Here is a 15,925-nt window from a genome sequence, read left to right on the forward strand (position 1 = left end):
GGAGGATGTGTTGGTGTCCCCTTTTACATTGTATTGTGCTTTGCATTGATAATGGAATAATCTTTAGTAAGTCAACCCCAGAGAGATGAAGAGGGGGATCAATTATGTGTAGTTAATCCTAGTAATATAAAGAGGAGTATCAAACAAGTGTTCATTGCCTGCAACTGCAGACCCAATAATCCGTTACTCACCACAAAGCATCATACTTGGGAATCCTTTTATTATGTATTGTTTCTATATTTATAAGGGTATGTTTGCAGAGGGAGCAGTAAAGGTAGGGGAAAGTCTCAAGCCCTCTGCTTTAGCCCAACATTAATCTTGGCAGTCTCGGGGAAGAATTTTTGTTTATGATTTCACCCAATCGGAGGTAGGGGACCCTATGTTGTGGGGATCAGCTATTCTAACATCAGTAATTACACTCTGGTATGAACTGCGGGCTTCAATGGTGGAATTCAAGTGGGAGAAGGAGACTCCTTCACTTTACTGAAAGATAGTAATTTGGTTCTAAGCAATGGGACGAAAATACTCTAGCAGATGAACACATCCAATAGAGGCGTGGCATCTGCAGATATGCATGATGATGACAACTTTGCACTTCAGAACACTAGTTCAGGTACAGTTTGGGACACCTTTGTGAATGCTACTGATGCTCTGGTGGTGAACCAGAATTTCACTGTGAAACAAAGCCTGCGATTGGGTCTTTACACATTCACCATGCAAAGCAGTGGCACTTTCACATTGACATGGAACAACAATGTCATGTACCTAAATGAGGGTACACCACTCGCTACCACAGCAACTCTCATAGGCCAAGGAAATTTCAAGCTATCCAATTCTTCAAATGATTTGATCTAGTGGGCTTGAAGTATAGTTTACTCGGGCAGTTCTATCACGGTGCGAAGAATAAATCTAGAATTAGATGGGAATTTGAGGTCCTATAGATGGGTTACAGATTTGGGGACATGGCAGCAGGTGAGGAGTGTTGTCGAAGACCAGTGCAGAGTCTATGGATGATACAGATCCATATTGTGAATAACCATCTGCAGATTTTGATCAGATACAATCCCAATGACGCCACTAAGGGATGCAGGAGGCAAGAAGATTTAACATAGTGCAACAATAGCCAGAGTATGGTTCAGCTGAATAATACAAAATTATTTTCTTACCCTCCAGATTTAGAATCAAATTCTGAGATATATACATTGGCATTTCAAGATTGTTGGTAGAACTACTTCAAGAATCTGAGCTGCACTGCGTCTACAATCATGGCCGACGGTACAAGCACTTGCAGAAAGAAGACCAACGAGTTCACCAGTTATTATCAAATGACAAGAATTTCAAGCACTTCTTATGTAAAGGTATGTGGTTCTAGTCACCCTCTAACCCTACCTCCTTGTCCGGTCAGGATTGTGAAATGTTCACTCTCACAATTATAGCTCTATTGCAATATTGGATTGTTTATAATATTGAACTGATTATTTCCTAAACTATTATTTCCTAAATTGATTCTTTGTTTTTCCTATAGCTGTGTCCTTCCTTATGGCACACAACTATATATGTACTTGTACAATTTTATGTAAATACATGAATGAAAAATATTCTTCTTGATTTCTGATTTTCAAGTTGGTATCAGAGCTTTGAATCTTGAATCATTTGTATCCCTTATTTGAACCATGGCTGATTTAGATTCAGAATCATTTGAGAACAAATCTTCTCCCATTATTATTCAATCCGAAGGTTCATCATTCAAGGTAGGGATTACACTTGATGAAACAAACTACGATTTGTGGTCTCAAATCATGGAGATGCATATTGCCGAGAAGGAGAAACTCTCCTTCATTTGTGGTAACTCATAGCCACCTACTGAGAAGGATGATGGATATGAGAAGTGGTATGCAAACAATGAAAAGGTCAAAAATGGTTGTTGATATCTATGTCCCCACAAATTATGAAGCGATACATTCACTTACCCACTGCTCGAGATATTTGGAAAGCTCTTTCTAAGGCTTTTTATGATGGAGCAGATGAACTGTAGGTGTTTGTCTTGAATCAGAGGGCTTTCTCTACCAAATAGAATGGTAGAACACTCTTTGTGTATTATGGAGAATTAACCAAGATTTTTTGGTGAGTTGGATCGTTGTGATAAAGTGGTCATGGAAAGTGAGAATGATGTTGAATCTTACCAAAAATTAGTTCAGCAACAAAGGGTGCATATTTTTCTTGCTAGATTAGATGGTGACCTTGAACAAGTTTGTGGTAAATTTTTGAGAAAGGATCCTATTCCCAAATTAGAAGCATATTATGCATTGGTCCACCATGAATCTGTTTGACACACAACAATAATTGGAGAACCAAAAAATACTAAAGCTTCAGCCATGGTGACTCAAAACCAATCTAATCAGAATGGGCCTCCTCAAAACCCACCTAAGATCACTAATGGTGCTAATAAATCCACCTACAAATACACCCATTGCAATTAAACTAGTCATACCAAAATTCACTATTTTGAACTTGTTGGGTATCCAGAATGGTGGGATCATAGCAGCGATTCACGGAAGATGAATTCCAAGAAGACCTCCAATGCAAGTTTGTTGAAATAAAGATAGAGGATAATGTTGCTGGATAGATCTCGACATTAGTAGCAATGATAGGTAATGGTGTTAAGTCTTTAAATATGTCTACACTTTTTTTTAATAGTGCATGGATAATTGATTCCGATGCTATGGATCATATGACATTTGATTCTAGACATGTCTCATCCTTTAACCTATCCTCACACAAATTTGTTTCCATAGCCAATGGCTCTTTAGCCCCAATTATTGGAGAAGGATCCTTAACTATCACTAATACTTTGAATCTAGATTCTATTTTAGTGGTTCCATCTTTGGATTACAATTTGCTGTCAGTTTCTCAAATCACCACTATTTCACTTTGAGTTCTAATTTTTTGGCCTGATTTCTATGTGTTTAAGGACATCCAAATGAGGAAAATGATTGGTTGTTGTGTTAGGTGAGGGAAGTTGTATTACTTGGACTTGGTGTTAAAGAGTTTGGACAAGTTGTGTCAAGCCCTAGTGATGGATGGCTGTGAGGGGGACAAGCAAAAGTTTTAAAACTAGTTATGGCACTGATGTCTATGACATGCTTGCTTTGGTTACCTAAAGAAATTATTTCCTAGTTTATTTGCAAAATTTGATGTTTCTAGCTTCCAGCGTGAAATTTTTAAACTTGCAAAAGGCCATTGTGCTTCTTTTCCATTAGCTTTGAATAAAAGTCCAGTTCCATTTATGATCATACATTTTGATGTTTGGGGTCCATCCAAAGTCACACTACCTTGGGTGGATCATGTGGCTTTCTTAATTTTATTGATGATTACACTAGGATGACTTGGATATGCTTACTGAAATCTAAAAGTGATGTGAACTTGTTATTTCAAAAAAATTATAACATGATTTGTAATCAGTATAATGCACAAGTTCAAGTTCTTTGTAGTGACAATGGAGTCAAATATTTGAGTTTTGAACTTCAGTAGTATCTAGAAGCACACATAACTATTCATCAAACTACTTGTTCTAATAGACCCTAGGAGAATGGAGTAGTTGAGAGAAAAAATCAGCACTTGTTGGAGGTTGTCTATGCTTCTCTGATAGAAGCCCATATGCCATTATCCTATTGGGGCGAAGCATTTACCTTTGTAGCATATTTGATCAACCGGGTACCCTCCAACACTATTGATTTTTGGACACCATCCCAATCTCGCTAAGGTGGTTGTTACTCCAACTGTCCCAAATTTACCTCCTCATGTCTTTGGTTGTGTACCTTTCATATACCTCCATAAGCATTAGTGCAATAAGTTATCTCCTCGAGTGTTGCGATGCGCCTTTATAGGATATGCTACTTATCAAAAGGGGTACTGATGCTATCATCCTCCGACCTAAAGAATGTTTATTACATTGGATGTAGTTTTTTCATGAAGACTTGATGTATTTTTAGCCTAAACTTTAGGGGGAGTACTAGAAGGAAATTCAAAGTCTAGACTATGATGATCACATCTCTAAAGATGTAGGTAGCTTGGACATCTCCAAAGATGTGGATGTTCACATCCCTAAAGATGTGGATAGCTTGGACATTTATGAAGAAGGGTAACTCTTTAAAACTGTTAATCAAGAAGTAGGTGACACTTTGGATCAAAGTAGTGATGAACACCTAAAAATTGAAGCTGTGGGTTCAACTCCATTTGAGTCCCTCATAGAACACCCAATTTCTTACCAAAGATGTTCCTAAATCATCTAGAAAATAGCTACCTCAGCATCTCACCAAAGGTATCCCTAAATCCACATATGAACCTGAAATTTCTATTAAAGTTAAATATCATATGAGTCATTATTTGTCTAAGAATTATTTGTTAGAATCAAATCAATCATTTGTGAATCAATTATCCACTATATCTATTCCTTACAATGTGTAGGAGGCTTTAGCTGATCCAAGGTGGAAAGCTGCTATGAATGAGGAGATGAAATCATTACAGGAAAATAATACCTGGGAATTTATTGACTATCCACCAAGAAAGAAACCAATTACATGTTAGTGGGTTTATACTATTAAGTATATAGAAGATGGTACAATTGACCACTTTAAGGTGAGACTAGTAGCAAAAGGGTACACCCAAACCTATGGGATTGATTATACAGAGACATTTGCACCTATAGCTAAAATTAATATAGTACAAGTCTTGTTATCTCTAGCTGCAAAATTTGGTTGACCATTACAATAGTTTTATTGGAAGAATGCCTTTCTACAAGGAGAGTTGTCTGAAGAAGTCTACATGGAACTCCCACCTGGCTACATGATACCATAAATACATAGTCTAAAGGTGTCTAGATTAAAGAAGTCACTATATGGGTTGAAACAATCTCTGAGGGCATGGTTTAGAAGATTCAAAAAGTCAATGAAAGCCTTTGGTTACCATCAGAGCAATTCAGACCATACTTTATTCATAAATAATTGGCAAGGTAAGATCACTGCACTTATTGTGTATGTGGATGAGATGATAGTTACAGGAAATGATCCTAAAGAAAGGAGGGCTCTACAAGATTACTTGTTAGAGAATTCAAAATGAAAGACCTCGGTCCCTTGAAATATTTCCTTGGGATCCAAGTGCCTCGATCTGATAAAGGGATCTTTCTATCTCAAAGAAAATATTCCTTAGACTTGTTAAAGGAAATCGATATGTTGGCATGTCAATCCACTAATACACCTGTGGAAGAAGGATTGATGTTATGTATTGATTCTAATCAGGTACTAGTTGATAAAGGAAGATTCCAGAGACTCATAGGAAAATTGATGTACTTAGCACACACACACACAAGGCCAGACCTTACCTATGAATTAAGTATTGTTAGCCAATTTATACATAATCTTGGAGAGAAACATGTGAATGTAGTTATGTGCATTTTGAGGTATCTAAAATCTACTCTTGGAAAAGGAATTTTATTCACTAAAAATGAGGATTACCAAAGTGTGGATGCATATGCAAATGCTGATTGGGCTGGAGTAGCAGATGATAGGCTTTCTATTTCAAGTTATTTCAACTTTGTAGGAGGTAATCTCATTACATGGAGAAGTAAAAAATAGATTTTTTTTGCATGATCAAGTGCCAAGGTAGAATTTAGAGGTATGGCACTTGGAGTATGTGAAGCATTGTGGCTAAGACTTCTCCTGAGATATTTGGGATGTCCACCTAAGTTGCCAATTCAACTATATTGTGGCAATAAAGTAGCATGTGATATTTCTCATTAATTAGTTCAACATGATCGTACAAAACATGTGGAGGTAGACAGATTCTTTATGAAGGAGAAGTTGGATGAGAAGATTGTGGAGCTACTTAAGATTTGATCAAAGTATCGATTGGCCGATATTCTTACCAAAGTAGTTTCAAGTCAAGTGTTCATGAAGTTTTTGGGAAAGTTGGGCATGTGGAATATCTATGCACCAACTTGAAGGGGAGTGTTGCAATATTGGATTATTTCTAATATTGAACTAATTCTTTCCTAAACTATCCTTTCCTAAATTGATTCTTTCTTTTTCTTGTAGTTGTTTCCTTTCCTATAGCTTTATGCATTTGGCACACAACTATATATGTACCTATATAGTTTTATGTAAATACATGAACAAAAAATATTCTTCTTGATATCTAATTTTTAGGTAGCTCCAGTCATTGGCCTGATGACCATCCATATTTTCTTTTGGTGGACATGTTGTAGAAAAAGTCCTAGGTTTCCATTTGCACAATTCCTTGCTCTATATGCTACAATTGAATATGCCTCTGGAGCTCTAGTTCAATTTTCCTACAAATATCTACTATAATACACACATATTTTTATAGAAAAAGTAGGTTCTGGTAGGTTTGGAATAGTTTATAAGGGTGAATTTCCAAATGAAAATGTGGTTGCAGTAAAGTGATTAGAAGGAATTGAGGTAGGGGGAAAGCAATTTCACATGGAAGTAGCGACTATCAGCAGCACCCATCACTTCAATTTGGTTAGGCTCATTGGATTTTTCTCAGAAGGCCACCATAGGTGTTGGCATGTGGTAATTTCTACCACTATTGACAATCTATACTTTGGCATAATGTTTCAACCCCTTCATAGTGGTATCAGAGAATAGGTAGATTGTGGAGCTAAAAAAGAGATTGTTGCTGGAAGAAAGAAGGTATGTTGTGAGTTTAATGGGGTGCTAATTCTTAATGGAATCATTTTCAATGTTTGTGGTAGACATATGGGATCAGTCCAGGAGTAAGGCATTGCATTTTAGTTTTGAAGTTGAGGCACTTTCGTAAGTGTGTGCTTATGAGTTGCAGTTTGTTTTAAGTGATTAGTTTTGTAAGAAGTTGGAGATCATAATTTTTAATTGAGATAATTGATTCTAATGTTGTACTTAGAAATTCAAATATTTTGAAAAAAATTGTATTTGTTTTAATGTATGGAATCAAGCATGAATTAGTCTATGATTCCAATATGTTTTGGCAAGAATTATGATCATTGGGCATTTAGAATCAAAATAATATTTCATTCCCAAGAGTTATTGGAGATTGGAGTGAATGGAATTGTAAAGCCACTAGATGAATCATTATTAACTACAGATCAAAAGGATTGACTCAAGGAAAATAGGAAAAAAAGATATAAAGGCTTTTCAAATTATTCAACAAGGTTTTTTGGATGACACTATTCTTGCAAGGATTAATGGAGCTACAATAGCCAAGCAAGCATGAGAGATTCTTGAAACAACATATCAAGGTATAAGCAAGGTAAAAGTATCTAAACTATAGTTATTAAGAGATTTTGAAAACCTCCAAATGAAAGATTCTGAGTCAGTAGAGCAATTTTCAATTCGAGTTATGAATGTAGTTAATCAAATAAGATTGAATGGTGCTGAGTTAATAGATCAAAATATTGTAGAAAAGATCTAAAGAAGTTTGCCTATTAAATTTGATAATATTGTTGTGGCAATTGAGGAGTCTAAGGATTTGTCAAAATTATCTATAGATGAGTTCTTTGGGTCATTACAAAACCATGAATATAGATTGAACAAGCATGATAATACTTCATTGGAGAATGCATTCAAAACACAAATTAAAATTAGTAGAGGCAGAGGAAGAGGATGAAATAATTGTCAAAGAGAGGAAACAATTTTTGATCAAAGAGTAAGGAGAAATCAAAATTTAAGCTCAAGGGGTGCAATAACAATCAAGCATCAGAAAGGTATGACAAATCAAGTGTCCAATGTTATTATTACAAGAGGTTTGATCACTTAGAAAATGAATGTCGAAAGAAGCAAACAAATGTAGAAAAAAAAAATGCAAATTTTTCTGAAAGTAGTCCAAGGACATTGTTTAGTACATGTCATGTAGCTCAAGAGAGCTCAAGTGATATTTGGTTTCTAGATAGTGGTTGTAGCAATCATATAACAGGAAATAGAGATATATTTAAAAGCTTGGATACCTCAGTCAAGTCAAAAGTAAATTTGGACAATGATAACATAGTGGAAGTAAGTGGAAAAGGTACAATTGTTGTAATAACAAATGTTCGTAAGAAATCTATTCCCGATGTGTATTTTGTACTTGGTTTAAAGCATAATCTTATAAGTGTAGGACAACTTACAAAAAAAGGTTATAAAGTTGTTTTTAAAATAACATCCGCACTATGTTTGATATGTCTCCTAGTACTACGATCATTGCAAGGGTTGAAATGATAGATAGTAGAATGTTTCCATGTCACATGAAAAGTGGAGTGGTTGAGGAAGATGGAGTGAGTTTCAAGGCAAAATTTCAAGATCAATGATGTATATGGCATTTGATGTATGATCATCTAAATTTCAAGGGATTGAGTTTACTGCAAAGAAAGGAAATGGTAAGAGGCTTAAACCCCATTGAAGAACCATTTAGTTCATGTGAAAGTTGCATCTTAGCTAAGCAACATAGTGAAAGTTTTCCAAAAGAAATTTCATATAAAGCTTGAGCACCTTTAGAAATTGTGCATACTGATATATGTGGTCCTATGCAAGTGCCATCATTAGAGGGGAGCATTTAGTTTCTAACATTCATTGATAACTTTGATAGGAAGACATGGGTCTATTTTCTTAAATATAAATCTGAAACATTTAGCAAGTTTAAGGAGTTCAAGGCATTTTTTGAGAAACAAAGTGGTCTATCCATTAAGGTATTAAGGTCAGATAGAGGGGGAGAATACATGTCAAATGCGTTTTTTGGATTATTCCAGGCATCATAGAATAAAGAAGTATTTCACTACAAGTTATACACCTCGGCAGAATGGTGTTGCCGAAAGAAAAAATCATAAAATAATGGAGATGGAAAGAAGCATGTTGAAAGGTAAGAATCTACCAAATAAACTTTGGGCTGAAGTAGTAGCTTGTGTATATCTTGAATAGGAGTCCAACAAAGATTGTAAGAGTCAAGATTCCAAAAGAAGTATGGAGTAGTAAGCATCATTGTGTTTCCTATTTTAGAGTAATTGGTTGTATTGAATATGGACATGTTCCTAAAGAAACAGGGAGTAAATTGGATGATAAGAGTGAAAAATGTATTTTTATTGGTTATGATGAACAATTTAAGGGTTATAACTTGTTTAATCCTATAACTAGAAAAGTAATTGTAAGTAGAGATGTTGCGTTCAAAGAAGAAGAATCTTGGGATGGCAATATAGACAAGATCATTATAGGCACAACTCGAAAACTATATGATGACCAAAAAGGAAAAGACCAAGAGAATCAAGTAGGTCAAAAAATGAGCAAGGGGGAACTCCTTCAAGAAGTAAACATGTAGATAATACACAATTGGAAGATGGGCAAGGAGAATCTTCAAGTCCACACATAAGTAATCACTCTAATCCTACACTTGCATCATTGAGATCAAGGATTAAGAAAACTAAAACTAAAAATTTGGAAGAGATTTATGAACAAGGGGACAAAAATATTTACAATCAAATTTTTCTTTATTTTCTCAATATCCTATATATTTTTAACATGCAATTAAGAAAAAATAATGGATTAATGTAATGCATGAAGAAATGGAATTTATTAATAAAAATGATACATGGGAACTAGTTGATTTGCCTAAGAATAAAGAAAGTATAAGTTTAAGATGGGTTTATAAAACTAAGTACATGAAAAACGGAGAAGTTAATAAATATAAGGCAAGATTAGTAGCTAAAGGGATTGCACAAGAATATGGAGTTGATTATAATGAAACTTTTGCACTTGTAGATAGAGTAGATACTATTAGAATGGTACTGCCTCTTGGAGCTAAAAAAAAATGGATGGTTTATCAAATGGATGTAAAATCAGCTTTCTTAAATGGGTATTTGGAAGAAGAAGTTTATGTGCAACAACCACTAGGTTATGAAATCAAAGGACATGAACACAAGGCTTATAGGTTGAAGAAGGCGCTTTATGGGTTGAAACAAGCACCATGGGCATGGTATAGAAGAATTGATTCATACATGATTGAGAATGGATTCATTAGAAGCAATAGTGAGCCAACGCTATACACCAAAGTCAATAAGGAAGGTCAAATTTTGATTATTTTCTTGTATGATGATTATTTGATCTTTACATGTAATCTTTCCATTGATATGCTTAAATTGGAAATGAAGAAAGAAATTGGGATGATAGATTTGGGTTTGATGAAATATTTTCTTGGTATTCAAGTAACACAAAATGACAAGGGTATTTTCATTTGTCAAAATAAATATGCACAAGATGTTATGAGACAGTTTACAATGGTGAATTATAGTCTAGTCTTTACACCTATGACAATGGCAATAAAATTAAGTAGAGAAGATAATGAGACTGAATTCAATTCTACTTAATCCAAAAAGTTGGTTGGTAATTTGATGCATCTCACAAAAACTAGGCCTGATATTATGTATGCAATGAGTGTAATTTCTAGATTTATAGATTCACATAAGAACTCACATTGGCAAGTAGGAAAGAGAATATTGAGATACATTGCAGGGACTCTAAATTATGGCATAACGTATTCTTCTTCAAATGATTTTTAGCTAGTTGATATACTGATAGTGACTTTGTAGAAAGCATTGATGATAGAAAGAGTGCATCTCTATTTCATCTTGGAACAGGTATTGTGGCATGGGGATCAAAGAAGCAGCCTATCATGACTATTTCTTCATTTGAAGCAAAATATGTAACCAGTACATCAACAACATGTCCAACATTATGGATATGAATAGTCTTGAAAGATCTAATGCATGAGAAAGACAAGTCTACTACAATCTATTGTGATAACAAGTCTACCATCACACTATCAAAGAATCATGTTTTTGGCAAGAGGACAAAGCACATTGATACTAGATATCATTTTATTCAAGATTTGGTCAATAATGGAGAAATCGGCCTAAAATATTGCAGATCTAAGGATCAATTAGCAGATATATTTACAAAGGCATTAGCACAAGAACGGTTTGAATATTTAAGAGACCAAATGAATATTGTAAACTTTGATGTAATTAGTGGTGGAAATTAGGTGGGATTTTTGACATGTGGTAATTTCTACCACTATCGAAAATCTAAACTTTGGCATAATATTTCAACCACCTTCAATAGGCTACTCATTTATGAATTTATTAAAATTTTTTCTCTAGATATATTCCTTTTTAACTCTTTAAAGCAAGCCAACACACTAGATTTGGACACCCAGTTCAACATAGCCATTGGAACTACAAAGGGTGTTACCTACCTCCATGAGGAGTGCATGGATTGTATTGTTCATTTCGATATTAAACTAGATAATATACTATTGGATGAGAATTTCAATGCCAAGGTCTCTAATTTTGGGCTTTCCAAACTCATATATGGTAGGGGTGATCATCGGAAGCTATCATTGAATAGTGTTTGAGGAACAAGAGGATGTTTGGCTCTAGAATGGCTCACCAATTTACCCATTACATCCAACTCTAATGTCTACATCTACAACATGGTTCTACTAGAGATTTTAAGTGGAAGAAGAAACTTTGATATAGTGGCATCTAAAAGGAAAAGGTTCTCAATATGGGCATTTGAGGAATATGAATGGGGAAATATTATTAATATCATAAATGAAAAGCTTGGTATGAATTCAAATATTGATCAAATTCAGAGAGAAATTGAAATCAACTTTTGGTGTGTTCAGGAGCTATCTGTGGGGAAAATTTTCAAATTCTAGAAGGGGTTTTTCCCATGCAAACGCCCCCCCTCCGAAACATTTAGACAGTCTTTAAAACCATTCTAGCAGCCATACTACCTCAAAAGTTACAAGCTCTAATCATAAGATGACCCCTTTCTCTATAAGTGGTGTCCTTCTAGTGAAAAAATCTTCATATTTGGTAGAGACACTTTCTAGTGGTGGGTAGTATAACTCTGAGCCACACTATTCAACAATAGGACAAGATTGTGCATGTATTTTGAGAGAACTCGAGACTCTCTTTCAACCCTCTATAAGTAGATTGGCTAGGATATGTATTAGTTGATTTCTAGATTTGAATTGATAGAGTAAAAATACTTACTTACTAAATTTAGAAAGTTTATGCTAATAATTCAGAGGTAAAATAATCATTATGAGGATTTGGGTAAATTGAGGAAAAATTAGATATTATAGAAGCTTTCATTTTTCCCATTGATCGAGAGATTGGACTTTCTTGCATGACTAAAATCTTTCTTGTTAAAAAATTTGCAAATGAATGCCAAAAAGTAATCAAATTGCATAGTATGGACATGGCATGATACTTGAGATCTATACTTCCGAGTCATATTGTTAAGAGTAGGAAAGGATTGGGTAGCAATTTATGAGGCCTTAGGATTCTCTTAGTAACCATTTGTAAGAAGACTAGATATCTTCTTTTGAATAGATAAAATGGAATTATTTTTAATTTATAGCGTGGTTAGTGGTTTTCAAGAGTCAAAGCATTCTAATTAATTTGTAGGATGCCTTGTGCAATGTCAATCACAATCATTGTTCACTATGCTCAAGATTCGAAATAATTCTAAGTTGCATACTTGACCTCGAGTACTTTGTTTGTCTGAAGCACATAAAAACTTGTTTAAATTTCCATTAGGCAATAGAGGGAATATAAAGGCCTTGAAGTTTGGATTTGATTAACATATTATTGTTCTTTTCAAAGAATTGTGTTCAAAGCATTGCATTCTCTATAAATAACTCTTGCCTTCATTCATTCTTTATCAATAGCCCTTGCCTTCATTTTCCTTTTCTAGGTGAAGGATTTTGATTGTATTGATTATCTGCAAAAACTATTATGTATATTTTCTTTGAAAACTATCAATTCTTAATATTGTTGTGCTCATTAAATTGATCAATTGAGGCAATAATCTCTTTCTATAAAATTATTTGAGAACTCAATTTGAAGGGTTTGAGGTCACATAATCTCTCACTATAATGTTTGCAATAGAACATCATCATTCCATATCTAATCTCCTATTATAGTATTTGAATAGAAATATCATCATTCCATATCTATCATCAACTATATTTGTTATTCATTTTATTGGAATATTATATATGAATTATTAAATTTGAATGTGTTGAGTACAATTATTAATTAATTCAAAGGATGGGCATCTATAGCCCTATATCCTCCCACCCACCTCCAGGTCAACTATTTAGATTGGGGTGGGATGCCCCTATTTTCAAATTTAATTATCACTTATATTTTTAGGAGTTACAAGGGATGCATACTAAAGATATCAAAAGAGTATCTAAAATAAAAAAAATCAAGGTTTTCAATGTTGAATTATTCAAGTTGGTAGACAAGAACACATTTTGAAAGTTTATACTTGATTAAGGAGATGTGAAAAAATATTGATGCCTTATGCAATGTCAATCACAATCATTGTTCACTATGCTCAAGATTCGAAATAATTCTAAGTTGCATACTTGACCTCGAGTACTTTGTTTGTCTGAAGCACATAAAAACTTGTTTGAATTTCCATTAGGCAATAGAGGGAATACAAAGGCCTTGAAGTTTGGATTTGATTAACATATTATTGTTCTTTTCAGAGAATTGTGTTCAAAGCATTGCATTCTCTATAAATAACTCTTGCCTTCATTCATTCTTTATCAATAGCCCTTGCCTTCATTTTCTTTTTCTAGGTGAAGGATTTTGATTGTATTGATTATTTGCAAAAACTATTATGTATATTTTCTTTGAAAACTATCAATTCTTAATATTGTTGTGCTCATTAAATTGATCAATTGAGGAAATAATCTCTTTCTATAAAATTATTTGAGGACTCAATTTGAAGGGTTTGAGTTCACATAATCTCTCACTATAATGTTTGCAAAAGAACATCATCATTCCATATCTAATCTCCTATTATAGTATTTCAACAGAAATATCATCATTCCATATCTATCATCAACTATATTTGTTATTCATTTTATTGGAATATTATATATGAATTATTAAATTTGAATATGTTGAGTACAATTATTAATTAATTCAAAGGATGGGCAGCTATAGCCCTATATCCTCCCACCCACCTCCATGTCAACTATTTAGATTGGGGTGGGATGCCCCTATTTTCAAATTTAATTATCACTTATATTTTTAGGAGTTACAAGGGATGCATACTAAAGATATCAAGAGAGTATCTAAAATAAAAAAATCAAGGTTTTCAATGTTGAATTATTCAAGTTGGTAGACAAGAACACATTTTGAAAGTTTATACTTGATTAAGGAGATGTGCAAAAATATTGTTTCAAAGTTGATTGAAATCAATTCTATCATCACAAAGGTAAACATGTAAAACTTTAGAATGATGTTTTTTGAGCCATTTAATAGAAAAAAGGAGTTTCATTTTATTTATCATAACTCACCATATCCAATATTATTATTAATTAATTAATATTTTTATCATAATATTTGACTTGACGTCTAGAACTATTTGTTATAGGAAAAGCCTTAGGACATTAGTAGACATGAATGTAAGATAATATTTACGAAGTACAAATAATCCTTAAAATATATTTTATAGAAATATTTTCTTTTATCATATTCTTTGTGGCTTTAGTCTTGTAGAATTGACAATATATTTTGATATGGATCAAAACAAATTTCATACTTCAATATCTTATAGAAATCCTATAACTTCTCAATCTCACACATAGACCAAGAAATTTGATGTTTTTTAGATGTCAATTAAATGTGATATTATATGAATGACATTATATGATTGTTTTTGAAATTCTATATTCTATGATTTTATTTCTATTGATAGACAAACAATAAAATATAGTATATGAGTTTTGTTACTTCAATCATAATTCAAATTGATATTTAAATAAGAATCCATAAACCTTCTCATGTCTCTTTATCTTTGCACGTTTTCTTGTTTAACATAATAGGTGTAATTAAATGATTGTATAATTAAAAGTGATAGACTTTAAAAGGAGAAAACTTTTAATTTCTAGTGTATAAAATTAATTTTCTATATGATTATCTAATTCTAATAAAAAAGGATGAATAAAAAATAGATATTTAAAGATTTGTTTAAAAAAAAAACTTAATATATTTATAATAAAACAAACTAAATTGTGTGACCCAAATAATCAATAGAAGCTAGATTCAAGTAGAGCCATTGATTTATGACATTCTACAATTTGATTGATATTAGCTCCTGCCATGGCAATAATACTTTTGTATTCATGTCAGTGCTAATATGACATTAACACTTACGAATCAAATCAAAGAATTTAAAAGATTATATGAAACTTCAAATGTTTATATCTTTTTCTAATTTTTCATTATTTTAAAAATCACATTTTTCATTCATTTTATTGGTCCTTACTATTTTTGGTGGCGGAGAAAATTAATTTTCTTCAACAAAAAGTACAAATATATTTTAACAACTTCATCATGCATTAATGAATGCATTTATTGCAACTTTATCTTTTCCACATTTTTGACAAGTTGATAAGATTTATTTTCAATCATTTTATCTTCCACCTCACACATGCCTAATCAATGTTAATATCACAATCTATTAAATATTTTTAATCTCTTATTTTAAATATATTTATTATTAGTTTTACATTGATGTTTATTTTTGACTATTTGATATGACTTGTTCCTAAAACTTCATGTAATGCATAAGTTCTATATATATATATATATATATATATATATATATATATATATATATATATATATATATATATATATATATATATATATATATATATATATATATATATATATATATATATATATATATATATATATATATATATATATATATATATATATATATATATATAATACTAATAAGTATGTCTTTTTAATATAATTTCAATATGTTACATTTTTGTATTTGAATTTCTATTTTTTTTAAAACTTTGC

The 15,925-nt window shown here is 32.6% G+C and overlaps 2 pseudogenes; both read left to right on the forward strand.

Moving 5' to 3' along the window:
- Positions 1 to 570: 570 nt before the first annotated feature.
- Positions 571 to 1,436, forward strand: LOC149536516 (G-type lectin S-receptor-like serine/threonine-protein kinase At1g34300; annotated as a pseudogene).
- Positions 1,437 to 1,673: 237 nt separating this feature from the next.
- On the forward strand, positions 1,674 to 11,923 carry LOC149536517 (G-type lectin S-receptor-like serine/threonine-protein kinase At1g34300 pseudogene; annotated as a pseudogene).
- Positions 11,924 to 15,925: the final 4,002 nt, after the last annotated feature.

The sequence above is a fragment of the Cupressus sempervirens genome, chromosome 10 (genome assembly GCF_028749045.1).
Source record: "Cupressus sempervirens isolate cs-2001-9-10 chromosome 10, ASM2874904v1, whole genome shotgun sequence".
NCBI lineage: Eukaryota > Viridiplantae > Streptophyta > Pinopsida > Cupressales > Cupressaceae > Cupressus > Cupressus sempervirens.